This window comes from Chinchilla lanigera, unplaced genomic scaffold (assembly GCF_000276665.1).
Source record: "Chinchilla lanigera isolate Chin_1 unplaced genomic scaffold, ChiLan1.0 scaffold00019, whole genome shotgun sequence".
In the NCBI taxonomy this organism is placed as follows: domain Eukaryota; kingdom Metazoa; phylum Chordata; class Mammalia; order Rodentia; family Chinchillidae; genus Chinchilla; species Chinchilla lanigera.
In genome coordinates, this window is record NW_004955420.1 from 13613790 (window position 1) to 13640547 (window position 26758).

A 26758-nucleotide genomic window follows, 5' to 3' on the forward strand; every position below is an offset into this window, starting at 1 on the left:
ATATATATATATATATATATATATATATGAAAAGGCTTTTATTGAAGAGCTGATCTTCCACTTGCAAGTTTATGGAAATATCAGTATGTTGAAATAAATAAAAAGTGGGAGAAGAATACTTGCTATTAGAAGAATATATTGTTTTGAATACTTTTTTTAAGTGGTGTCTAACCAGTACCTCTGAACTATAGGTATAGTATTATAACTGAACCTCTGCCTTCTGAATTAAGTGTATTTGGGGGATTGTGGAACTTAAAACTACACATGTGTTCACAGAGGCTCTGCTTTTGGTTTTCTCTTTTCGAGTTCTTAGGAAATACCCACGTGTTTTTTGTTTGTATTGTATTGGGGATTGAGTTCAAGGCCTCATGCATGTTAGGCAAGCACTGAGCTACATCCCGAGCCCACCCTTTGTTCCTTCCTTCCTTCCTTCCTACCTACCTTCCTTCCTTCCTTTCTCTCTCTTTCTTTCTTTCTTTCTTTCTTTTGAGGCAGTATCTCACTAAGTTTCCCAAACCGACCTCAAACTCTTATGATCCTCCTGCCTCAGCTGCCCAAGTAGTTGGTATTACAGGTATGTGCAACCATGCCCAACTTCCACATACTTTTATTTGTAGAAGCAGTTGCTGTACAGTGCACAAAAAATAAGACTTTTAAACAACTGATTCTTTTGGTGATTTCTATAAACTATTTCTTGAAACTTTTTAAAAATTGTTTTTTATTTCTTGAATCTTAAATCAGAAGCAAACTTATTTCTAGTTTCAGAAAGTAGATGATTATCTCACAAGTATAAGACATGCCAAGTAGCATGCTCATTAAGATTTTGGGTAGTCAGGTGCAGTTGAATAAAAATGTTTCAGCAAGTCTTGGACTGGTCAGTAAAATAAACCATTATGGACTGAGACTGTAGCCCAAGGATGGGGCACTTGCCTAGCATGCATTACATCCTGGGTCTTGCCCCCATACCACAAAAAGAAAAGAGAAAAAGGAGCAGCTGCTGCTGCTGCTTTATGATCTAAGGTATTTCCTTTGGAGAAAGTTATCTATGAATATTTGGTTCTAGCCAAGGTAGATTTTATTTCCAGTCATTTATTCATTATTATTTCCTGTGCTTAACTCTAGTGTCACCTTGTCTGTTCATTTCTTCGTCCAAAGTTCAGCAAGGATGCCTCTTTTAAAATCAGAAACATAATATTAAATGGATTGTTAAAATAAGAATAACTTTTAAATTAGACTTAATAACTTTTAAATGAAGCTTAAAGCCAAATGCCATTTTCCCCTAAACTTTCATTCTGTTTTTCCATCTAAGTTAGTGTATCCTTCACTAACAGTGAAATAAGTGTGCCATTGGCCTGTGTGTGGATTTTATTTCCTTGTGAGTCATCTATCTCAGGATCATGTTCCACTGACCAAGTGTTGACACGAGAGTGGGTCTTGGATTATACTGTAGCTGAGTAGTTTCCTTGGTTATAGTAAAAACTGTAACAAAAGCTGCCATTTTTTTGAGACACTATTTGCTCCTGTCCAGGTCCCTTGAATCTAATCCTTGAAACCGCCACACAAAGCAGGCATTCTTCTCTGCACTTTATAAATGAGGAAAATGCTCCTGGGCCAAGTCATTTGGGTTCAGTGTCTCATACCTACTACGTGACAGGATGCAAATCCAGATCTAACTAAACTCCATGGTCTTTTTTTTTCCATGCTTTTTTAGATGTAGAAAATTCATTTTATAAATTGCACCTTACAAAGAAACCTTATTTGGATTCTTGTACATACTGTCTGCTTTAGGAGAAATATTTTTCCAAGTATTTAGTTTGTTTTTTTAATCTGAAAAATTGAAAATTTTTTTAGGGTTTGTATGGCATTTAGGAAAATCAGATGCACCAAATGCTTAGTGGCTAGAGATTTCTGAATGCATGATTTGGTTGTATTCCACGAGTTTGTTTCTAAGCGTACTGTTTCAAACTTAGAATATGGTATTTCAGAACATGAATCAGTGTTACAGAGTCAAGTAACAAACTGGTCTATAAAAATCAGTATGTATGTAAACCAATGTGTCGCTGTGTGTCTATGAAACCCTTGTAGTACGAGATGTTCTGTGAAGAGAATTCCATAAGCAGATAAGCGCTGCATATGTTCTACGCTTTATTTCCCTACCCCATGCAGATTTATGGTAATGCATATTTAAAAGGTCTGTGGGGGACATGGAGGTAGCTCAGTGGTAAAATGCATCCTTAGCATGTGCAGAGACCTGGGTTCAATCCCTAGGAGGAAAAAGAACAAAAAGTCTGAGAAGTCTTGATTAAAGGAATTTGTTTAAATTGGGTGGGTATATCAGCATTTTTCAAATGTATTTTATAATAAACATCCTACCTTATCTATCCAGAAATATCCCAAGTAGGGGATGGGATGTAGACTAGGATTTCTAATATATGAAAGTTGAACATTCTAGACAAGGCAGAGAATGATTTATAATTTGCCAAACATAAGACTTTAATTTTTGGTAACTTATGCAATACCCTGTGAAAGGCGTATCCCGGACGGATGCGGGAGTGGTTGATGTGGTGGTGCTGAGGCACTGTGGTTAGTACTGATACGACTGCTGCTCCAAGATTTGCTGCTCTAGGCAGTTTTCCAAAACGTTTTGTCCTTGCCATCAGCTCTTGCCTAGTTGGTTGACGGGAACATCTGCTGCTCCTTGGGAAAATAGAAGACAGAGCAAGTGTGTCTGGTCTGTGGCTCATGCCCCCAAGCCTTGGCTAATTGGTTTTGTTTTGTTCTGTTCTTTTAGCTCCTATACTTTAAATTTGGGTTTGACTCACTTTTTAATTTGAGAAATTATTGGGGAAAGGTAATGATGAGACTAGGTAAATGAGGGTGGATTTGGCAAGTGTTCAGTCATGATTTTATCTCAACTGCCCAGCCCGAAAGGTTTTTCTCAGTACAACTGCCAAGTGTTATCATTGCAGTTCTGTTCCAATGGGAGTCATTGGAACTGGGAGAGAATGTCTGTAAATTGTTACTCCGCTCCATTTCTTCTTGGATCAATGACAGTGTTGACTAGAAATAGAAGTGGTGTGGGCTGATCTTTTCCATCATAATCACTCCATTTGGGGCTGGGGATTTAGCTCAGCGGCACAGTACCTGTCTGGCAAGCGCGAGGTTGTGAGTTCAATTCCCAGTACCAGAAAAAAACAAAACAAAACAAACCATAGTCTCTCCATTTGACCTCACTGTGTAGGTACCCTGGCTTATATTTTTTTTTAATTTTTTTTTTAAGTAAAGGAACGAAAATATTAACAAGCATACCTTTACAAAACAACACAAGAGCAATACAAGCAGTACTGAAATTCAGACAAAGTGATAGGAAATTAACAGTGGTTGTTGTGTTACATATTGATTTCTTCAAAGCGGTTACTCAGGAAAAATATAGACATGTAAAATTGATCAAATAATTAATCATTAACTTCCTTTCAATAAAATGATAGAAGTCCATAGTACAACTATGTTAGCTGTCCTGTATATACATATAAACATAATTTTCCCCTTCTTTCTTTTCTCTTTTCCCTCATCCCAGTTGCTCTTTTTTTTATTTAAAAAATAAGCCGGGCATGGTGGCACACGCCTGTAATCCCAGCACTTGGGAGGCGGAGGCAGGAGGATCGTTGCGAGTTCGAGACCGGCCTGGGCTACAAAGTGAGCTCAAGGCCAGCCTGAACTGCTTAGCGAGACCCTGTCTCCAAAAAGACAAAAAAAATAATTTTTAAAAAATGAGCAAATACATATTGACAAACATACATAACATTTACCAAATAACACAAGAACCATACAGCAATACTGAAATTCAGACAAGGTAATAGGAAATTAACAATGGTGGTTGTATTCCATATTAATTTCTTGAAAGTGGTACCCTGGATTATAAAGAGCTTTACAATATGTTTTGTTCAAATGGAAGAGGAAAGCTTAGGTGTACACTTACTTAGTTCAACTCTCTGGTTTCTGAAGTATTCCTTATGCAAGCAATTACAGAGTATGTTTTCTTTCTTTCTCCCTATGTAACAGTCGCTCAGCTGAAAAAATAAGCACTTTATTATTATAATGCAGCATGCCAAGCTAAATGGGGAAATACGGACTGAAGACTTCTCTATAAAGATCTTTCGAGCTTGGCTGTGCACTGCTTTGAGGGAACAAGGGAGGCGTCAGCACAGGCTTACTTGTGCCAGCCATTCTGAAGAAACCTTGCTGGAACATGAGATTGGGGAAGATTGGCTGTTTATAATTACCAAGACTGCCATGTGGTAGATTCGGGTTTTCTTTTTGTTTTTGCTGATTGTCTTAGAACCAAACTAAGATCTGTGGACACCTGCCACAAAATTGTTACTAAGCTAGATAGAACATTCTCGAACAACAGAAATGTCAAATGACTTGTTTTTTCAGACGGTCTCCTTATGTAGTGCAGGCAGGCCTGAAACTCACTATGTACTCTAGGCTGGCCTGGAACTCACAGCAATCCTCCTGCCTCAGCCTCCCTAGTGCTGGGATTGCAGGAGTGTACCATCACAACCAGCTCAAATGATTCCTTCTTAATAGCACTACCTGATACAAAATGTTGACTATGAGAAGTTGAAGCAAATTTGTGGATTGTTGCCAATTAAGTTTCTGTACCCACCAGGTGTGGTGGCGCACACCTATAATTCCAGCACTCAGGAGATGGAGGCAGGAGGATTCTTGTGAGTTCAAGGCCAGCCTGGGCTGCAAAGTGAACTCAAGGCCAGCCGGAACTGCATAGCAAGACCCCGTCTCAAAAAGACAACAGAACAAAACAAGTTTCCGTACCCTTTTCCCATAATCTCTAAATTAGTTCATGGGGTGGGGGACAAAAGGCTGGGGGAGGGAAGGGGTAGTGAGTGTCTGAGTTTTTCATGGTAAATTGCAAAGTATATAATCCAATCTTGTGGGTTGTCTTTCATACTGTTCTCAATCTAAACACAGCCTAGAGGGAAAAAAAAAACAGCAAACTACAAAGTGAACTGACCCAAAATAATTTATTGCAGTAAAAGACACATTGCTGTTATTCATCCTCAGAATATTCCCCCTCACTTGGAGCACACTCATCCAACTGTTCTTGCCAGTTTGTGAAGCTGTCCTGGAAGCCTTTAGTGAATGTCTTTAGTTGTGCTGTCCTGGCTGCCTCCAGTGTCCAGAGTTGATTCTCTGTTGACCTCTCATGTTCATTTTGACTTTGAGGAACAACCAGAAGTCGCAAGATGCCGAATCCGGTGAATAAGGTGGATAAAGACACAGGTTTTTACTGGCCTGCCTTTCTTTGGGCTGGCGCTTGGCAGCAGCATTATTTTTTTTTATCACACTCTGTACAAAAGAGGACTTCCAGATCTGCTTCAGAAAGTAGCAAGAATGACGGGATAAGTGTTCAAAGCGAAGGGGAGGGTTTTGAGTGGGATTAATGGCAATGTGTCTTTTGCTGTAATACATTTTTAAATTTAAACACAACTATATATTTTGATCATACCTCAATTCTTAGGCCTAGAGATGCAGTTCAGGCCTTGTGTTTAATCCTCAGCACAAAAAAAAAAAAAAAAAAAATTATTGGGAAAAATATACGATTACTTTGACCAAAAACAAAATATACACGAGCAAGATAGGTCAGGTGTCTGTTGCTTATGTTCCATACCTTACCCATATCACAAACAGTACAGACAGCTCTGTCCCAAAGTTAATAACCTGACACTCTGGCTTTCAACCTCGATTCACTGACTTCTCTCCAGTATGCAGATCGAGGCTGCTGGAAGCTTTACTGATCCCACCTCTCTCTCAATCCAAATCTCTCCCCCTTTCAGTCTCAAACTCTTAGTCAAGCCACCATCGTACTTACCTGTACTCCTCTGACAACCTAAGTATCTCCTTACTCATCCTGTCCCTTTCCAGTCCAGTTGCTACACAGCAGTACATGTTGCTGACCTACTGTGACTTCACCACCACCCTTAAGAATGAGTCCAGACTTAGAATGGCTTACAAGACTCCGTGTACCAGCCCCACCTATCTCTTCAAATCTTGCGCCACTCCTATAATTACAGTCCTCATTTCTGTTTTATTGTTTTTCAGTTTCTCCAGTTCCCTGTTTTCCCCCTTCACTATTTTTTTTTTTTCTCTTTGAGACAGGGTCTCACTATGTAGCCCAGGCTGGCTTTGAATTCGCAGTGGTCCTCCTGCCTCAGCCTTCCAAGTGCTGGGATTATAGGCAGGCACCACCCTGGTTGGCACTTATTTTCCATATGACCTTAATTACTTATTTTCAAAGATAACTCTCTCACAGGTGGCATTCCCTTACCCACCCTCTTTTAAAAAGTTGTCTTTCCTACAACTCTCAGGGTCCTTGTTCCCTTATCTGGTTGGTTTGCTTGGTTGTTGCCTGACTTCTTTCTAAAAAGAAAGTTCCATGAAGACAAGAGCTTTTTGACACACGGTGAGATTCTCAGAACTCTCAACAGGATGGCTCGGTAGAAGCCTTACCAAATATTTGTTGAATGAATGAAAGGGTGATGCTTGTTCATTACATGATTCACCTTTTCCTTCCCAGTCGCCTTTCCTCATGTACTCAGTGCTTGAATATTAGAACCAGGAAGGGCTTTAGGGGATCAACAAGACTAATTTTCTTGTTTTTTAAGAAGGCAACTAATATAAAGTCAAGATTGCCCAACTGGCTGTTGGCAGAGAAGAGACCAGAATCCAGTTCCTCTGGCTCCTCATTTGCATAATGAATCTCCCCTTGCATTGAACCACTGTGGCCCTATTGGCGCATTGGTTTTATTTTTTCAGCGTGGAGCAAATTAAGAAATAACATCATTCAAAATAGTCAGAAAACAAGCTCTTCTGCCCAATTAAAATTTCTCAAAACACCTGAGGCCTGGTTACAGAACCCCAACTTCTAATCATGTCAAAAGCCAGTCTTGCTATAAAATGTTGTGAATGTTGATTATTAAGTATTGCATGGTTTCCCTCATATGAGAAACCCAAAACAGAACAAAAGAAGTAGGAAGACAGGTTTTTATTGAAATGGGAAAGAGATCAAGAGATGGGGGTGGAGGAGAAGAGAAGAGGGTGAAGAAAGGAACTGAGACGTGCTCTGTGCGTGGACCAACTCCCCCCACGGAGTATAAGCAGTGAGTGCCGCAAATGTACACATGTAAAGATAAACATCAAACTCAGCAGAAGCAGAGTATAGTGGTGGGTACCAGGGACTGGGGCGTGAGGGCTGAGGAAATACTTGTCAAAGGGTATAAATTTCAATTAGATGACAGAATAAGGTTAGGAAGTCTATTGTACAGCATGGTGACGATAGCTGCTAATGTTTGGTGTACTTGAAAATTGCTAAGTGATTTTTAGAAAAAGGTTTAGTTTTTCACTTTCTCTAGTTCCATAAGTTTATTGATCCTACCCCTGTTGACCGAGCTGCCAGCACATGCAATGTCCATTTTAGAAAAAAGTTCTCAACAAAATAATATATGAAGTAATGAATATGTTAAGTAGCTTGATTTAACCATTCCACAATATATAGAGACATCTCAAATTCATGTATATCATATTAATTTTTTTAAACAATGGAAAAGTACACTTTATTCTTTTGTTTTTTGGTTTGTTTGTGGTTTTTTTTTTTTTTTTTTTGGTCTTTTTGAGACAGGGTCTCTCTATGCAGTTCAGGCTAGCCTTGAGCTCACTTTGTAGCCCAGGCTGGTCTCAAACTCACAATGATCCTCCTGCCTCAGCCTCCCAAGTGCTGGGATTACAGGCATGTGCCAACACCTCTGGCAATTCCACTTTATTCTTTTAGATTATTTTCTGCATTAGTTCTGTAAAAGCGAGTAAGTATCCAGGTGTGATGGCTCACACCTGTAATCCCAGCAACAAGGAGGCAGAGACAGGAGGACTGCTGTGAGTTCAAGGCCAGCCTGGGCTACAGAGTAAGTGCAAGGATTGCTGTGAGTTTGAGGCCAGCCTGGGCTACAGAGTAAGTGAACTATACCATATAGAGAGACCCTGACTTAAAAGTAAATAAAAGCAAGTGAGAAAAGAATGTGTTGACTTTTCAATTATTTTAAATGATGAAAAAATCCATTTGCTGGATTTCTGTACAGTTAGAGGATGTGGATAGACCAATAATAGCCATAATAAGTTTAGAACATATCTCAAACATTTTAGATACTCTCCTAAGTACACTACAGGAATGAATGCATTGAATCCCCAAACAATAGGGCTAACATGACCATGTGTTCATTACGTTTACAGTTGCCTAGGTCACCTGTGACCGCATTGTGGGGAGAAGCCACATGCAGGGTGCTGAGGCACAGGAACAAGTGTGGAGAAGGACACTGCATGTGTCAGCACCTTGGTCAAGAAGTTTAGTGGAGTAAATCAAAGATGGAAATGGGATAGCCAAGGTCGGGCAGGGATATGTAAGTTTACAATTATATTAGAAAAGAAGGGGCCAGGGATACAGCTCAGCGGTGCAGCGCCTGCCTGGCAAGTATGAGGTCATGAGTTCAATTCCCGATGCCAAAAAGAAAAGAAAAGAAGGCTCTCTCTTTTGTATGGTTATAAAATAATGTTTAAAAATTAATCACCAGTCAAAAGAGATCTGAGAGTAGCTAATCAATACTCCTGCCTTCTTTGAGCACATTCATTGTACCACGTGCACAGTGTTAAGTATGGTGGCATCTGCTCAGCCTGGTCTTAATGCAGTGCCTAAAACACATCTTTGTTACAGTGTGGGTTTGTGAGATCTGTATTAATATTTTCCATTATTTTCATGTTGTTGGCCTTCAAAAGATCATCTATTTTTAAACCTTTAATTAGTCTCCAAGCAGATGGCACAACAACTAAGAAATTTTTTTTTCAGAGTCAGAGGCTTTGGTATATATCATTAGAGCCCCAAACTTTATGGCTCTTTGTTCACACATCTTAGTAATGAAAGTACTGCATCCTAATTTTAGTTATAGTACGAATTAAAATATCTACTGATGGCAAAAAAAAGAGCTATTTGGAAAAACATTTAAAATGATCACCCCCTATTTTTTTGTTAAGTGAAGTTTTGGACAGTAAAATGGCAGGGCTTAAAGAAAGAGGATATTCCACGCTTCATAACAAAACACTTGACCACGGAGCTAGACAGCGCCGAGCTAATTTTAGAACTCAGCAGTCAAAGCAATCCTTGCAAAAGGATGTCTGAGGAAAACCAGATCTTGAGTTTACATTCTTTTGTTTAAGCCCAGTGTGTACAGAACTCAAACTCTCCCTCACCAAACAATGGTGCCGTTGTGGAGAGGTCTCTTCCTGTCACCCTTGCTGTGCATCGCGTCGTCTCTGATGCCCTCCACTCCCTCAGCCCTCCCGTCTCCTAGGGTGCTGAGCGCTGTCACTGTTCCTTCAGGAAGTCCCGAGTCTTCATCTAGCCACTTCCAACTACACTTGCCTCGTCCTTCATTACCCATCCTCAGTTAGTCTCATCCCGTCAGTCACTCCTCTGTCCCTCTTGCTAATCTGTATCCATCCTATTCCTGGATGTTAATTATCCATTTAAAGCAAATTAATCATACATTAAAATATTCCCAGGACTAAAAGCCCCTGGCTCCCTTAGCCTACAAGATGAAATTGAAGTTCAGTTCGCCCTTAGGTCGTCCTTTATGCTCTGGCCGTGACCTACCTTTCTAGTCGTGTTTTTCTCTCCTCTATAAGTCCTGTGGGCTTGGGTGAAGCCCCGCTGTTCTTTTTCCTCTAACATGGCCCTTGCTGTCTTTCTCTGAATATCAACATTCTGGTCTTTGAGGTCAAGTCTGACCTCTTACACTAAGCTCTTTCATCTGTGGGTTTTGCTTACTTTGAATTCCTATTACATTATGCTTATTTCTCCATAGCCTGCTGTGCTCTGTGTTCTTGTCATCTCTTTTTCCTGAACTAATCACATCTTACACGGTACTTTCTAACACACCGAAGGTACACGGAGAATGTTTATTTCTGAGTATTAACTAAGGAAGCATTAATATGTGGCTCCAGCCTGTAATGATGGCACCCTACTGTCATCATGCTACAGCCGGGTGTGGGTGGAGGGACCAAGAACAGTTTGCATAGATTCCAGAGCCTTGGACCTGTCGGTGGGATGTAAGAAAAGACTCCCGTCAATTGCTCTTGCTGTCTTTGTGTCTGGACACCAAGAAGCATTGCTGGATTGCCAAGGTGAGCTCCACTGGATCCCAGAAGCAGGGATCTGTCCAGTTCAGTTTGAGCTGAGCTTATCTAGCCGCCCCGCACAAGGCCTTAAATAAGCAAAGGTGTAGGGATTAGTGATGCACCGTCTCTCTTGCGAAGAGGACCAGATTAAGTCTGGTTGAACAGCTGTCTGCTTCCCAGTGCTTGCGGCAGGAGAACACCCTGGTATTTTATATTTTCCAGTCACATGGGGGTCCATGGAGATAAAATGTTAATTCTAACAGATGTGTCGCTCTTACACGGGGAAAAGGTGTCAGAACACTGTGCCATCACCAAAAATAGCTTCTTAAAGTCACTGGGTGCCTGGATTTAGAAAGGTTAAAAATAAAAACAAAACATTTTCACATATTTTTCAAATGGTGCTAAGACAGACTCCCTTACACAGGGACTTTTCAGTGCACTTGGGGTAGCTCCTTGCATAATCAAATGGTAAACCTCGGCCAAGTTTTCGGAAATTCCTGGGGGCTTTCATCTACCTCTTTCAAGCTACTTGTTAAAGTTTTGTGTAGCAGTATTTTGTGCCTCTTTTAATCCAGTTTTGAAGAGAATCTGCTTTCGGCTGTTATGGAGCCCAACAGAACAAACCAAAAATGTGGGTGACCAGGGAGCTGCATTCCAGAGCGGCTTTGTTCCTAATCTTCGCTTCGATTACACCTTACTCTAATGTCCTCTTACATTCGAACAGTGACTAAGGGTTTGCTAAACACTGTGAAAGAGAAAATTACATACTGGGAAACAAGGTGAATTTGTGGGTGTCGAATCACCTTTTGCTGTTGAAAACACACGATGCCTCTAGTTTGACCCAGTGATGGCAGAAGTGGCAGTGCCATGCTGTACCTGTCTTGGGTTTTCTTGGGGCTGAAATCACTTTTCCTCAAAACAAACACAACAAGGGCTCGATATGACGAAGGGTCGTTTCTAGGGAGCCTCTGCCAGGTGCTGGATCACATCTCTGCTCCTCACCAGGGCTCCGTGGACCACGTGGACTCACAGGGAAGCAGGGAGGGCTGGGCCCCAAGGGAGGGAATGAGGGACAGACAAGTTCCTGCAGCAGACTTGTTCAAATCCATTATATTTAAGCACTTCCATGCCATTTGGAACTTAGGGAGAGACTTACTTCTTAAATATCTGATTCTAAGCACACGCCAGTGGTCCCAGCATCGGGAAGGCTGAAGCAAGAGGATGGATGAAAGTTCGAAGCCAACCTGGGCTACATAGCTCAAAGGCAGCCTGAACTACATAGCCAGACTCTGTCTCCAAAAACCCAGGTAAATACATATCTGACTCTATAACACTTCATATAAAAATATACTTTCAGCCTTTCTGTTTAAAAATCAATGCTATTTTTTTTTCTTGGAGCTTGGAATGTAGCTTAGTGGTAGAGTGTATGCCACATGCTTAAGGCCCTATATCCAACCCCTAGCACCAAAAATAGATAAATAAGGACAATGTGCTTTCTTTACATTCATATGTAAATTTTCCATTTAAAAATTAAATCACAGACTCTGAAAGAGAAGCCCACTTTAATGAGCTCACTTGATTGTACATCACAGTTACTAATAGTAACCGTGGCTAACATTTAGCACTTTTGTTCTGGAAATTGTCCTATGGATTCTAGATGCAAATATTTCATTTGCACTTTAAAATAACCTGAATATGGTAGCATGGTAGTTTCTGTTATTACCACTATTTTACAAATGAGGAAACTGAGGCATTGAGAAAATGTCAGTAACCTATCTGAAACCACACACAGAGTAAGTGGAACATCTAGGACTCCAACCCAGGTATCTCCAGAGCCTGTGCTCTTGATAGCTAGCTAGATGATAGCTAGATAGATAGATAGATAGATAGATAGATAGATAGATAAATAGATAGACAGATAAACAGATAAATTTTTTGAGACAGAGCCTCACTGTGAAGCCCAGGCTGGCAATCTTCCTGCCTCAGCCTCCTGAGTACTGGGATCACAGCATGCCCCATAACACCCAGTTTATAGCATGCATTATAAAATTCAAGTTTCACCTGTAGTCCCACAACTCAGGAGGCTGAAGCAGGAGGATCACTGCAAGTTTGAGGCCAGCTTGGACTACATAGTAAATTTAAGCCCATCCTGAACTGCATAGCAAGACCCTGTCTCAAAAAAAAATCCAAGTTTTCTGCAAGGCTGCACCAATTGACCACTGCCAACCTCTTCACCCACCATTCATTCTTTTCATTTATCATCTCCTCTTCCCCTTGTTCACTCCTTGCTACTCAGATACCCCAAGCTCTTTCTTGCCCCAGGAATATAGAAAGTCTGTCCCCTCCACCCGGGTCCCCCCAAAACCTTGCTTGCTTTTTTTTTTTTTTGGTCTTTTTGAGACAGGGTCTCGCTATGCAGTTCAGGCTGGCCTTGAGCTCACTTTGTAGCCTGGGCTGGTCTCGATCTCACAACAATACTCCTGCCTCAGCCTCCTGAGTGGAGGCTGGGATTACAGGCGTGCACCACCGCGCCCGGCTCAACCTTGATTGCTGTCTTGGGCCTCTGTCCAGTGTCACCTGCTCATCATCACTCCGTAACCCCCTGCTTGTTTTTCTTTGTGGTGCTCATTATTCTTGGAATCATCCCTTACGTGCTCTTGTCCGTGGCACCCTCCCCTTCCCCTAGAGTGCAGACTCCCATCTTGCTCACGGTGTGATGTCTAGGGCGGGGCCAGCTCTATCGCAGGCTCTGTATTTATTGAATGGAGGCATTTAGCTTCTCCCAGGAGTCTAGAAAGCAGAAGAGGCAGACCGTATCCTTTTTATAGTTGAGCTGCTCTCTGAAAGATGAAATCAATACCTTAAATGCGCTGGCCACCCAGTGGTTGGGGTTAAAATGAGTCAAAACCCCTCCCTCCCCGCCCAGTCATCGCAGCGTTTTCCACCGCGCCGGCCTGGTTTGCCTGATGTCATCTGTTTTTTTCTTCAGTGCCTCCAGCCTGGTTCCAAAACTTTTCTAAAATTACTATCTGCTTCAGCCATTATAGCAACCTGACCGCAGCTCAGATTGACCACAGAGTTTGAAAATTCTGTAGGGGCTTTAAATTAGGGACTCTCACTTCTGCTGTCTCCTGACCTGCTTTTTCTATGGCTAAGACCCTGACGTGTTTATAAGTCTGTATCCTTTCCTTCCATATATGATCAGAATATTTAATGAAGCCCAAATCTTTGCTTAATTTGAATGGAGTAATCTGTATCCTTGGTATGGATTTCAATCCTGGCTCTTCTAATACTGGTATAAGTCACTTAATCTTTCTGGGCCTTGGTTTCCTCATTTTCTAAGTGAAGAAAATAACAGTAACTACCCCATAGGGCTGATCTGATCATTAAAGGAGATTATGAAAAGTGCCTTCCGCATAGCGCTGACTCAGTGTGATTGTTATGAGTTGCATTAATACATTCCACGCACTCATCCACGAGAGGTGACAACGTGGAGCAAGCCACATTTGGGGTCTTCTCCCTCCAAACTTTCAGCGCCGTGGGGAAGAGAGTTCAGTAAGCATAGCAACCCGTGCCAAGGTCTCTAAGGGGGTAGAGGGCAGTTATCTTAGGCCCCTCTCCTCTCATACCCATCAGCGAATCATGTCAGCTCTATCTTCCCCCGAAATCCAGAATTTGATGTCTCGCCACCTTTATACCCTGATCTGGACCTTGATCAACCCCCACTTGGGTCGGCTCCCTCCATCCACACCTGTGCCCCACATTTAGCCCCCACAGATTGGCCAGCGTACCTCTTAAGATGTAAATCAACGTTGCTGTTATGAGCACAATAACCTCACCCCACCTCAAAGATACCCACGTCCTAATCCCCGGAGCGAACACATCCCATGGCCCAAGAGCCGCGCAGATGCAGCGAAAGACCTTCAGACGGGCAGGCTGTTCTTGATTATTCAGTGGGCCCAACCGAGTCCCACGAATCCTCCACAGTGGACAGGCTTTCCAGAGGAAGGGAGCCTCTAGAAGCTGAAAAGCAGGCAAATAGATCTTCCCCCAGAGCTTCAGAAGAACCACAGCTTTGCCAACATATTAATTTTACCGTGGCGACACAACTCCTGACCTCCGGACCTGTAAAGTAATAAATGTGTGCTGTTTGAATCCACTAAATTTGTGGCAGCAGCAGGACTAGCAAACAAACGCATCACTCTTCCGGGCAGAGCCATCCAGCGCCTCCCTGGCTCACACAGGGTGGGAGACAAAGTGAGCTGCAGGGAGCTTGGTGACCTGACCCCTGACCCTCACGGACACACTTCTTCTGGATCCGTAGTGCTCTCTGCCTCAGCCACTCTGGCCACCTGGCTGTTCCTCTAACACTCGGGTTCTGCACACTTGAAACACACACACACACACACACACACTTCTCCTCCCCACATAGCCATCTTCATGCTTTCCTTGATCACCACAAGCCTGTCCCCAGTCTCCCATATAGAACTAGGCGCCTGCCCCTTGTCCCGTGTGCGGCACGCCCTGCCTTGTTTCCTCATTAACACTTATCACCCCCTGACATGCTGTTTAATCATTCATTGTCTCCACCCCCCACACACACTTAGAAACCGTGAGCTCAGGAGGGCAGGGAGTTGGCCTCCTCTGCTCCTCTCTCTGCCCGCACGGGATAAGTGCTTGGTAAATAATTGATCGCTCAGGGGGCTGAGAAGCATGAGGGAGAGGGAGAAGGGAAGAGGGCCTGCCGCAGCGTGTGGGAACAGAGGAGCCCAGAGGGAAGCTGGGGACGCAGCTGGATGCAGGCGGTGACACAGGCAGACAAAGGCTTGAGTGAGGACATTAAATGGCCACAGGCTGAGCATGCGGGGCAGCATCGTGAGGCTCGGAGACCACTGCAGGCTGCCGGACTCACTGCTGACTGCTGCGGGGACAAGGGGCTTTAAGGCCAAGAGTGGCTCTCTGGAGCTAGACGGCTGCTTGGGTTCGGTCCTGGCCCAGCTCCTGACACGCTGTGGGTCTTCTGCCGGCCACGTGTCATCTCTGTCACGGGGGTCTGGTGATGACTTTCCAGGGCTACTGTGAGGGAAACATAGCCAAAGCATTTAAAGTCATGCCTGGCATGTGTGAGCATGGGGGCAGGGTCCCTGTCGCTGTTACTGGTGACAGGGACACCGAAGAGGTTTATACCAACGGTTAAAATCATAGAGCTTAGACTTTAAAAGATATGTTGTTGCCAGGTGTGATGGTGCACGCCCGTAATCCCAGCACTTGGAAGGCTGAGGCAGGAAGATCAGCATGAGTTTGAGGCCGTCCTGGGCTACATAGTGAGTTTAAGCCCTGCCTAAACTGCATAGTGAGATCTGGTCTCCAAAAAAAAAAATAAAAGGATTTGTCATGGCGGTAGTGTGGAGAAGGGCAAAAACAGGGAGGGAAAAGGGCTTTGAAAGGATTATCAGACCCTTTTAGAATTAAGAGCGATGGTTCAGAAAACACAGTGCTGGTTACTCTTATACTCAGAAGTTTTCAGTGCATGGTTGCAAGTGGGTTCGATGGCTCTGTGTGAGAGAGAACCAAGAGATTTCGCTTATGCAAAGGGCGCCTTTCAAACCGCAGGCTGTGATTCAGTAGTGGGTCATAGACCAAGTTAGTGGGTCCAAATGGCTTTCAAATAAGAATAGAAAACAGCGTGGCATTTGGAGCGGAGTCACATGTTCTGACATTTTGGCCTCCATTACATGTTTGTATCTATGGATCTCGCAATGTTGATTTCATGCTCATAACTATTGGTCACCCGGACATGTCCTGGCATCTCAAGTTTGCAAACACTGCTTGAGGGCGTTTGATTGGCTTCTTGTCCTCCAAGCTGGCTGTGTCACCCTGGGTGAGTCCTCTCCAAGACCTCTGACGTTCCCGCCCCGTAGTTATGGCTCGAGCTAGAAGACAGCTCTCTGTCTGGGTGTGTGGCCAAGCGTCCTGCTGTGACCACAGTGAGTCGGGAGGCAAAGCCCAACCCCTCCCCAGCGGGCAGCCCTGGGAAGTGTGAGCCAGCGTGAGCCTCAGCGCAGCTCCGCACCCCAGCATCTTGTGCTTCCAAGTCCGGGAGTAGGAGGAAGGACAGGAGGTGTGAAATTTTTATCTCCTAATGCTGCCCACCTCTGCTGCCTTTGAGAGTCACATCGTTGACAAGCTGCCCACAGCTCAGCGGCAATGGCCCTGCCTGTCTTGGTCCCCCTTCCAGCTGCCAGCTGTGGGGTCACCGAGGAGGAAAGCGTGGGCTATAATGTCCACCAGGTGCCGCACGCCACTTTTGTCGCTGGCAACATGTGTTTGGCACCAGCGCACCTATTCGTCTTGCTCTAATCTCTTTCTCCCTCTCTCCCTGTGTCTCTCTCAATACCAGGAATTGAACCCAAGGCCTTCTTACCAAGCTACATCCCCAGCCCCTTTTTTGTTTTGTTTTGAGCCAGCGTCTCACTAAGTCAGTAAATTACCCAGGTTAGTCTCAAGCTTGCAATCCTCCTGCCTCAGCCTCTCCAAGGTTTGGGATTACAGGCATGTGCCACACATCACACATCTGGTCTTACTCTAATAAATCTTTTTTTTTTTGTCTTTTTGAGACAGGGTCTCACTATGCAGTTCCGGCTGGCCTTGAGCTCACTTTGTAGCCCAGGCTGGTCTCAAACTCACAGTGATCCTCCTGCTTCAGCCTCCTGAGTGCTGGGATTACAGTCATGTGCCACTATGCCCAGCCTTTAATAAATCTTCTAATTCTCTGAGAGAGGTGAGAGGACCAAGAGTCCGCACCATGAGGGGTCTGAGCAGTGGCAGGTGGGACCAGGGAGCTGGACAATTTCTGTTCTTTGAATTTAGTTATGCTTGTTCCATAGTGTAATGGTTAGCACTCTGGACTCTGAATTTAGTTATGCTGTGATCAGTGGTGCAGAAACCATAGCACGTTGAACAGCAGGACTCCTGGAGGTGCAGGGGGTACTTCTGGTACTTCCGGATGCTGCCATTCCTCTAGCAGTTCATCCTCGTCCTGGCTATTTTTACTCATTTGAAACATCATCCTTCCCATCGCATGCCGGAGCACACACATCTGGTGTTTCAAACGTGTGCTTTGGGACTTCAAGCATTTTGGCAAGCATTTGTTTTGCTGCAGAGGCTATGAGTAATATCAACATGAGAATGTTTTAAAAATGAATACTTTCCTTTGGTGAAACGAAAGCTCTCTATCACAGCCTTTCTTTGAAATTATAATTATAATATAGAGTTGTAGTATGCTGTAGGTCAGTGTGTTCAAGGAGACAAATAAATAGGTAAAAGTCACCCCCATATGTCTTTTAAATAACAAGAAGCCGCCTTGTCAGTAGGAGAAATGAAGGAGTGAAGCACTTACAAACCATATTTAGCAGCTGGTTTGAAAGCGGTCGCTTCTTTTCTTTTGTATTTAGAGGTATTTTGACTTGATTCTTGTTGTTGATAAAAGTTAAAGAAATATTTTTAATCTCAGCTGAGAAAGCCAACAGCTTGACTTTATCTGTCAGTGCCAATTTTATCACATGAATGAAGAGGAGGAAGGAGGCGGATGGATCTCCACTGCCTTCTACCCCCTCCCACCTGAGCCTAGAGGCAGTTGAAGGACAAGGTGACAGGGGTCGGTGACCTTTGGCAGTTAAGGAGAGAAGAATGGAGCCTAAGACCTGAGTGCCCCTGGAGTGACAAACAGTGGGAAGTCTGACTCCGTACCATGTACAGTGCTTCAAGCCTGGAAAATCATATACAATAGTAAGCCCCTCCCCCCCGCCTCCGTTATTTGGATTAAACGTCTCTTCATATCTGAGAAGACCATGGGGGGTGGTGTTTGAGACAGTATCTCACTGTGTAGCCCAGGGTGGCCTCTAACTCACAGCGATCCCTCTGCCTCAGCCTCCTGAGTGCTGGACTTGCAGTCCTATACCACCACGCATGGCTCCCCGCATTTCTTTTTAAAATAGTAAAAGTGGGGCTGGGGAGGTAGCTTAGTGGTATAGAACTTGCCTAGCATATGTGAGGACTTGGGTTCCATCCCCAGCACATCTCAAAAACCTAGGAAAGAAAATAAAGAACAGGGGCTGTGGGTGTCGCTCAGTGGTAGCTGAGAACACATGAGGCCCTGAGTGCGAGCCCCAGCACTTGGGGAGGAGGAGCTAAAGGATACATTTGATGTCTGCTAAAAGGTAATACTAGCATGACCTGTGGTGATACCAATGCTCACGCGCAAGCACTTTCAAGGCCAGCTCCCAGCGTGACAGATAGGATTTGGGAGCTCCTGGCGGCTCCCTAGCAGGTCTGGGAACTGGAGCTCAGGGAAATGCTTATCTGTTTGGACAGACTGGTATGAATTCTTTCCTTAATTAATTAGAACAAGATCACAGTGCTCATTATTTTTTTGCATATGAAACAAGCCTAGATCTTAGCATAACTTCGTGCTGTCTTCCCCATAAGGCTTTCATCTCCTTTCAATTTTCGTTTTAACTGTGTTATCATGTGAGATATTGAACAGTCAGTATTTGTGCAGGACATAGATGATTACAATAAAGAGAGAAAATGCGAGACTTTCAGGCTGATGGCTGGGGTGGTAGCTCGGTGGTAAAGCACTTGCCTAGCATCCCAAAGACCCCGAGTTTGATTTCCGGCACCAAAGAAGAAAGAAAAGAAAGGAAATGTTTTGAAACCACACATTGACATTTACTGTTTCCACCTGAGGAGGAGAGAATCTCTTTTTAAACTTTCACACAGTAAAGCAAGCTAAAAACTTCACTCATCAAATAAATAGTAATTTAAACAAGAACTTGCTGAGGAAATCTCATCACAAGCTAGGCGTGGTGATGCACGCCTGTAATCCCAGTACTTGGGAGGCTGAGGCAGGAGGGTCACTGTGAGTTTGAGGCCAACCTGAGCTACGTAATAAATTCAAGGCCAACCTGGATTGTATAGGGAGACCCTGTCTCAAACCATCCCCCCAAACAAAAAAAATAACAAAACCTTCATCACAGCAATGCTTTAGGGTCTGATCAATTTAAATCCATGGGAAAAAAAACCACATTTTTAACCCTCCTGTGTTCACATTTCTTGGAATAGCAGGTCTAAAAATATTCTTAACTGAAAACATATTTTCTGACTATAAAAATAATATACACATTTAGACAAAATGGAGAGACAACATACAGGAATAAAGTAAAAAAAAAAAATCACTACCAATATTGAATTCATTTCCTTCTAATTTTTCTCCTAGAAATAACATATACTCCACGGTGTTCTATGATAGAGTATTTCTACTGTTGGACGGCTGGGGTTGAACCCCAGGACCCCAGGACTGTGGGTTTCACCGCTGAGCTAAGCCCCACCCCCAATATACTGGTACTGTAATTTATTTCACCAAGCTATGAGTAAAAATTTAGGATAGGCCCCTTTTAGTGAAGCAGACATATATGCATATACACATCCTTTTCTTAGCATAAGTTCAAAAGGTGCATACATCTTATGTGTGTTTTTTTATTTTTTGTTTGTCTTTTTTTCCGGTACCAGGAATCAAACTCACAACCTTGTGCTTGCCAGGCAGGTGCATTGCCACTGAGCTAAATCCCTGGCTCCTGGTGTGTACATCTTAAATGTTGATATCCATTGCCAAATCATCCTTCACAGAAGTTCTGTGTGTGTACCAACAGGACAGGAAAACATCCACCTGCATGGTTGTACAGATATTTACTTAGTTCTCCCCTTGGGTTTCCCGTTTCCCTTGCGAAGGTAATTTATCTTCTGTGCCAGAGCTCTCTGAACTGTGCAGCACTGGAAGCCAGGCTTCTTTCGAGAGCAGGCATTTCCTCACGTGCTGTGTGTTGGAGCCAGGGCTGCGGGCTTGGATATGCCCTTAGCCTGCCCTTAGCGGAGAAGAAAGCTCCTGTCTAGCAGGTGGGCTGGCCATGCCTTAGACACCGAACAGTAACTGAGACAATTTGCAGGCCCTGTGCCACGTGATCATAACACAGTGGTAAGCAAGCCACTCAGTCTCAGCTCTCAGAGAACTTGCTTTCCAGTAATTATGTTCTAGAGCACTAAGCTTGTTAGGTGTGGTGGCTCACACCTGTGATCCCAGCACTTGGGAGGCTGAGGCAGAAGGATCATCTTTAATTTGAAGCCAGCCTAGGTTATGTGTGAGTTCAAGGTCAGCTTGAACTACATACATAGTGAGACCCTGTCTCCAAAAAAGAAATTCTTTTTCATGAACAGGGGGCATATATATATTTTTGAATTTGCATGTGTTCAATTTCTGAATTCAGTAATTTTTGTTTCCCTCACTTTTTCTTTTTTTTTTTGGTAGTGCTGGGGATCAAACCCAGGGTTTTGTGCATACTGAGCAACACTCTATCACTGAGCTATGTACCCCAGCTCTTTTTATATTTTTATTTTTATTTTGAGACAGGGTCTCACTAAGTTCCCTGGGCTGGCCTCAAATTTGTGATCCTCCTGCCTCGGCCTCCAGAGTACTGGAACTATAGGCGTGTGCCACTACGCCAAGCTCATTGTTTTCTTTTTTGTTTCTGTGGTTAATATTTCACTTTTGTGGGCTGGGATACTTTTATGCTCAGTGGCATAAGTGCTTGCCGGGCAAGCCTGAGGTCATGAGTTCTATTCTCGGCACCAAAAAAGAAACATCACTTTTGTGCACACATTGGTCCCCTCTTTGTCCTTGCTAAGAGGCCTGATTTTGTTCAGACGCTGGGTGAGCGTGGTACTACTGAGAGCTGGACTGGGCGGCTGGGTTTTCAGGAGGAACAGGAGCTGTGCACTGAGCCCTGGCTGTCCATGTAGCTCCTACGTGCACAGGCTCCTCTGGGCCTTCGTTTCCTCACCTGTAAAGTACAGATGAGACAGTCCTGGGTTCCTCGAGCTCAGGCAGTGCATGGTGTTCTGAATTTAAAAATACGGGAGCAAATCAATAATCTTCATCAGATGTCTGCAGTGCCAGGAACTGTGCTAGCACTGAACGTCCAAAGAGAAATAAGATAGTACCCCTCCCTTTTTTTTTTTGTATGAGGAATCAAACTCAGGACCTGCGCCTAGCAGGCAGACGCTGTGCTGCTGAGCTATATCCCCACTATCCCTGCTTTTAAAGAGGTCATGGAGTCAGGGATGTTGATATAGTCTTGTAATTCCACTACTCAAGAGGCTGAGACAAGAGGATCTCAAGTTTGAGGCCAGCCAGAGCAATTTAACAAGACCTTATCTCAAAAACAAAAACAAACAAACAAAAAACTCCAAAAGCCCAGCTCTAATAAGGGAAATAGATGTGTAAAAACAAAAAGTAAATTTTTGAGGATGGGCTTTCCTCTCTGGATGCATAGAGCTGGAACAACGGATTATCAACATTTTCATGTTTTTATTTTGTTTTGTTGTATTGTGGTACTGTACTGGGAATTGAAACCAGGGCCTTTGTGCTGAGCTATATCCCATCCCTTTTAATTTTTTTAAATTTTGAAATAGGATCTCAGCTAGTTCCCTAGGCTGGGCTCAAACTTGCAGTCCTGTTTTCATCAGCCCCAAGTGCCATGATTATAGCTGTGCACCACCAGGCAGGGATCAAGATATTTTTCATACAGGTCCGTAGGAGCCTGAGCCTACAGTGTTAGCTAACTGAGAGGCTGATGCAGAAAGGTTGCTTCAGCCCAGCAGTTGGAGACCAGCCTGGGCAACATATACATACATACATACTTACATACATACATACATACATACATACATCTGTGTTCCTTTTCTTACACTATTTACAAGAATGGAATCCATGTGGGAGGAAGCATACTACAGAAACAAAACTTTTAGAAGAACCTACAAAAGAATGTGCTCATGACCTCAGAGCATGGAAAAATGCCTTCAGAGACAAGAAGCACAAATCGTAAAGAAGATAGATTTGACTACATTAAAATCAATGACTCCTGTTTATCCAAAGGCACCACAGGGCTGGGATGGGCCTCAGAAGGAGAGTGCTTGCCCAGCATGCACAAAAGATGGACTCCACCTCCAGCGCTGCAAACCAGAAAACAGAAAACTAGGCAGAAGATGGGCATTTAACAGAAAAGGCAACATAAATGACCAAGAAATTATTTTCCGCTTGCATAAAACATCTATTATAAATTAGAGACTCACAGAGGTGCTTTTTGGCTGTTCTTGTTTTGCAGTGCTGGGGATGGAAGTCAGAGCTTGCACTTTGCCACTGAGTTATACCTCAGCCGTGGAGCTGATTTTTATACCATCAGATCGGCAAGAATTATTGCACGGGCAGCACCCAGCGCCACATATTAGGACATTAACGGGGCTCACACAGGACAGAGGTAACAGGAACCGGTTTACCACCTGGCCAGCAAGCTGCCTCTACCTTATGGAGTTGGTACCCAAGGCCCCAAGGCCCCACGATGCCACTCTTGGCCACAGGCCCTGGAGATGCTCTTGTAGAAATAAACCTGGGACAAGTACGTTCACGACCAAATCATTTCTGAAAGCAAAGAACAGTAAGCAGCTCAGCTGTACACAAAAGAATGGGCACATTAAGATATAGCCATGGCAGTGAAACTGCAGAACTGAAGGGTTAATCTGGGTGAGTCTCACCAACGTATTTCCAGCTAAAGAAAAATGAAAGAGCTGGACGTGGTGACACGTGCTTGTAATCCCAGCACAAGGTGGAATCCATCCTGGGCAACTAAATAATTTAGCCAGGCCCTGCCTCAAAATAAAAAACAAAAAAGGGCTGGGGACGTAGCTCAGTGTGAATGCCCTAGATTCAATCCCCAGTACCACAAGAGAAGAATGAGGCGGGGAAGGGGGGGAGGGGAGGGAGGAGGTGGCAAGTTACAGGAGAACACATACAGTATTATATCATTTATATAAAGTTAAAAATGTAAGCTGGGCATGGTGATGCATGCCTGTAATCCCAACCTTTGGGAGGCTGAGGCAGGAGGATTGCCATGAAGTTGAGGACAGTACAGGCTACGTAGTGAGTTCAAAGCCCGCTTGAGCTATTTGGTGAAACCCTGTCTCAAAGGAGCAAAAATATAAAAAACAAAAACAAATAAACAGAAAACTAAAAATGTAGAAAATTAAACTGTATCCTTTAGGAACACATATAAAAGCACAAGGGAGAAAAGGAATACTAAATACAAAATTCAAAATAGTAGTTATTTCTTTTCCTTTTCTTCTTTTTTCTAACATATTCCTGCTGGCTTGAACCTTGAGTGGCACATGCATGACTGCCCGTTGTGCAGCGTGTACCACTCCATGGGACTGTCCCAGGCCACAGATAGGACAGTTGTGTATGTACCACCAGTGGTTCAGAAGCCCCTGGCATCGAGACCTATGACTATGGCTGCAGTAAATCTGCACTAGGATGGCCAGTAGCTCCTGAGGGGCACAGCCAGGAAGGACCAAAACCATTCTCAGCAGTGCATCTTCAGCAGGGTTTCTCAGCTCAGCACTGTAGACATTTGGGGCGCAGAATGCTGGGTGCTGAGGGTCCAGCCTGTGCCGTGCAGGACGTTTAGAGCACTGCTGGCCTCTACCCACGAGATGCCAGGCGCAGAAACCCTTCCCCAGGGTGACATTCAAGATAGGCGCGCCTTCCGAGGGTTAGGAGGAGAGGTGGGCGAACAGGAGATCACGGCAGGTTCAGTAGCCTGGCCAGGTTCTATGTCATAAGCCTGTGTAGACATCGGGTATTTGTTACTTTATTTCTGATGCATGCGCGCGCACACACACACACACACACACACACACACACACACACTCACACACTGGGGATGGTGAGGAAGGGAACAAGTCATTTGCATGAATGCAAACAACAGCATGTGGGGGGACAAGGCCTCAAACAACAATTTGTCATTACTCGAGCACCAAGTGACAGAGGGATGGTGAGCAGCTCTTCCCACACACCTCAGCCTTGTGGAGCACATACTAAGGGCTGGCTCCATAGCACCTCTGGGACACAGAGATGCAAGGAGCAGTTCTGTCCCATGCGGCGTCCGGGGGACACACCCAGTTTGCCGCTAGCGCAGAGACACGTCTCTCAGGTCCCGGGACTCTGGCTGCGGCTGTGGCGGTGGCGGTGCAGCCGTAACATCAGAGTGGTGGCAGAGTGCAGCAGCCTCAGTCCAGTAGTTCTTTCTTGCCTGTGACTCCAGGCTTGTCACTGTCTCCGTGGACTCCAAACCTCCATCGCTACCTTCCCGCTGGCCTTGGGAGCTACCGTGGAACCATTTTATAATTTCTTAAAAGTCAGTTTTACTGAGTTATGGTTTACCTCACTTAAAGTTATAACCTATTGTATTTATAGTGTGATGAAGATTCTTGTTAGTGTTTTTACAGTGGGACTGAACCCAGGGCCTCTCACATGCTAGGCAAGCACCCTACCACTGAACTAGTTCCTAGTCCCATGGTGTGAGGTTTATCTTGAGACAGTTTTCCCAAGTTTTCTAGGCTGGCCTTGAATTTGGATCCTCCTGCCTCAGCCTCCTGAGTAGCTTGAATTATAGGCACGTGCCATCATGCCTGGCAATTTGATAAACGTCTACACCTGAATAATTCCCCCTGGAAGCAAGACATAGAACATTCCCATTACACACAAAAGTTCCCTTGCGCCTGTTACAGTAAGTCTTCCCCAATTTGCCACCTGGACAGCCATTGATGATTAATTTTACATTTTTTTGAATTTCATAGAAATAGAATCCTATAGTATATACTCTTTTGTGTCATGCTTCTTTCATTCAGCATAACATTTTTGGAATTCACCTGTGTTATTTATCCCTCTTTTAAATTGTTTGCTTGTTTGAGACAAAGTCTCATGATATAGTTTAGGCTGGTTTTGAACTCACCACATAGCCCAGGCTAGCCTTGAACTCATAGAGATCCTCCTGCATCAGCCTCCTGAGTTCTGGAATTACAGACGTGTGCCATTATGCCCAGTTTTGTTTATCTCTTTTTGTTGAGTAGCATTCCACTGTTTGGATATATGACAATTTGTTTATCTCTTTGCTTGTTGGTAGGCATTTGATTCCAGTTTGAAGCTATCCTGGATAAAGCTTCTATGGGCTTCTAGAATGGGCTAATAGACTGGAGGTGTAGCTAGCGGTAAACAGCTTGTCTCCCAGGTGTGAGGTCCTGGCTTCAATCCCAAGTGCTGTGAAAAATAATAATAAAAAAAATAATGTTATGGACATTAACCAGGACTTTAAGGAATGTCTTTCCTATTATTAAACTGCCTCAGAATTTTCTCATCTCTGAGACTCATGCCTGGGCTCCACCTCTGGAAACTGTGATTCAATAGGTGGGGTCTTTGCGTCTCTATTCAGACAATTAACATAATAACGATATGGATAGTTCTGTTATGCAGTTATGAACTATTCATCTGTAGCTGCTTAAATTCTGTTTCCTGGACAGACAGGTAATTACTATCTGAGCTCATAATCTAGTGGGCAAACATATCCATGTGCACAAGTAATTACAGGGCTTTGGATGAGGAGGAGGTCACTGTGGAAGAGGCAGAGATCCCTTTCTCCAACAGATGTCAGGCCCCTTGTAAGTGCCAGGTGATGCACTAGGACCTAGTACTCCAGTCATGGACAAAATGACACCACCCAGAAGTCTGGGGAGTATAAATAAGGACATCCAAGGCTACATTTTAATACGACCTGAGAAAGTTATGGACAGGAGGGAGCTTAACAGCCTGAATACAGAGAAGGCTGGGTGTGATGGCACAGACCTGGAACCCGAGCACTCAGGAGGCTGAGGCATTAGGATCACTGTGAGTTTGAGGCCAGCCTGGGTACATAGCAAGTCCCTACCCCCCCCCAAAAAAAAAACCAAAAAATAAAAACAAAAACAATCAACAGTCCTCATCCCCAATAAAAAATAAAGGAGAAGTTGTGTCACTGGGATGGGGAAGTACACAAGGAGGTTCAAGCCACATTTTCAGTAATGACAAGGGGCTCACTAGGCACACAAAGGAGAGAGGACAAGCGTGCGCCCTGAGGCAGGCAACAGACTTTCTGCTTGAGGCCGTTTGCAGTGGAGATGGGCAGTGCACAGTTAGGAGAGGCTGGCAAATCCCGGGTACTTATAACATTAAGAAATTTGGGGTTTCTCCTACAGACCGAGGAGCCTTCAGCGTCCCCTGGAGTCTGTGTGTGGGCAGTCTGGAGACGGGGAGCCAGGTGGGCAGAGCCCTGTTTCAACCACCCTGACTCTGCTGTTGTCTATTTTCATGATAAGCATCTGGGAAGGACTGAATTATTGATTGACACTGATTTTGGAGGTAGGCACAAGAGTGCACGCCTATAATCCCAGCTACCCAGAGGCAGGAGGAGCACCTATTTTGTGTTTGTGTTCCATTGAGACAGGATCTTGCTATGGACTTCGGGCTGGCCTTGAACTCATTATGCAGCCCAGGCCAGACTTGAACTCATGGCGAGCCTCCTGTATCAGCCTCCTG

General features: G+C 44.1%; 2 long non-coding RNA genes across 2 annotated transcripts; one reads left to right on the plus strand and one right to left on the minus strand.

The window, feature by feature from the left end:
* Positions 1–505: 505 nt before the first annotated feature.
* LOC102025014 lies at positions 506–7622 on the minus strand. The gene is made up of 3 exons (XR_260713.2): positions 5894–7622; positions 3980–4070; positions 506–2697 (listed from the first exon to the last, which is right to left on the minus strand). It is a non-coding gene; the product is annotated as an uncharacterized LOC102025014 (long non-coding RNA).
* Positions 7623–17900: 10278 nt separating this feature from the next.
* On the plus strand, positions 17901–22758 carry LOC102025249. The gene is made up of 2 exons (XR_260714.1): positions 17901–18030; positions 22461–22758. It is a non-coding gene; the product is annotated as an uncharacterized LOC102025249 (long non-coding RNA).
* Positions 22759–26758: the final 4000 nt, after the last annotated feature.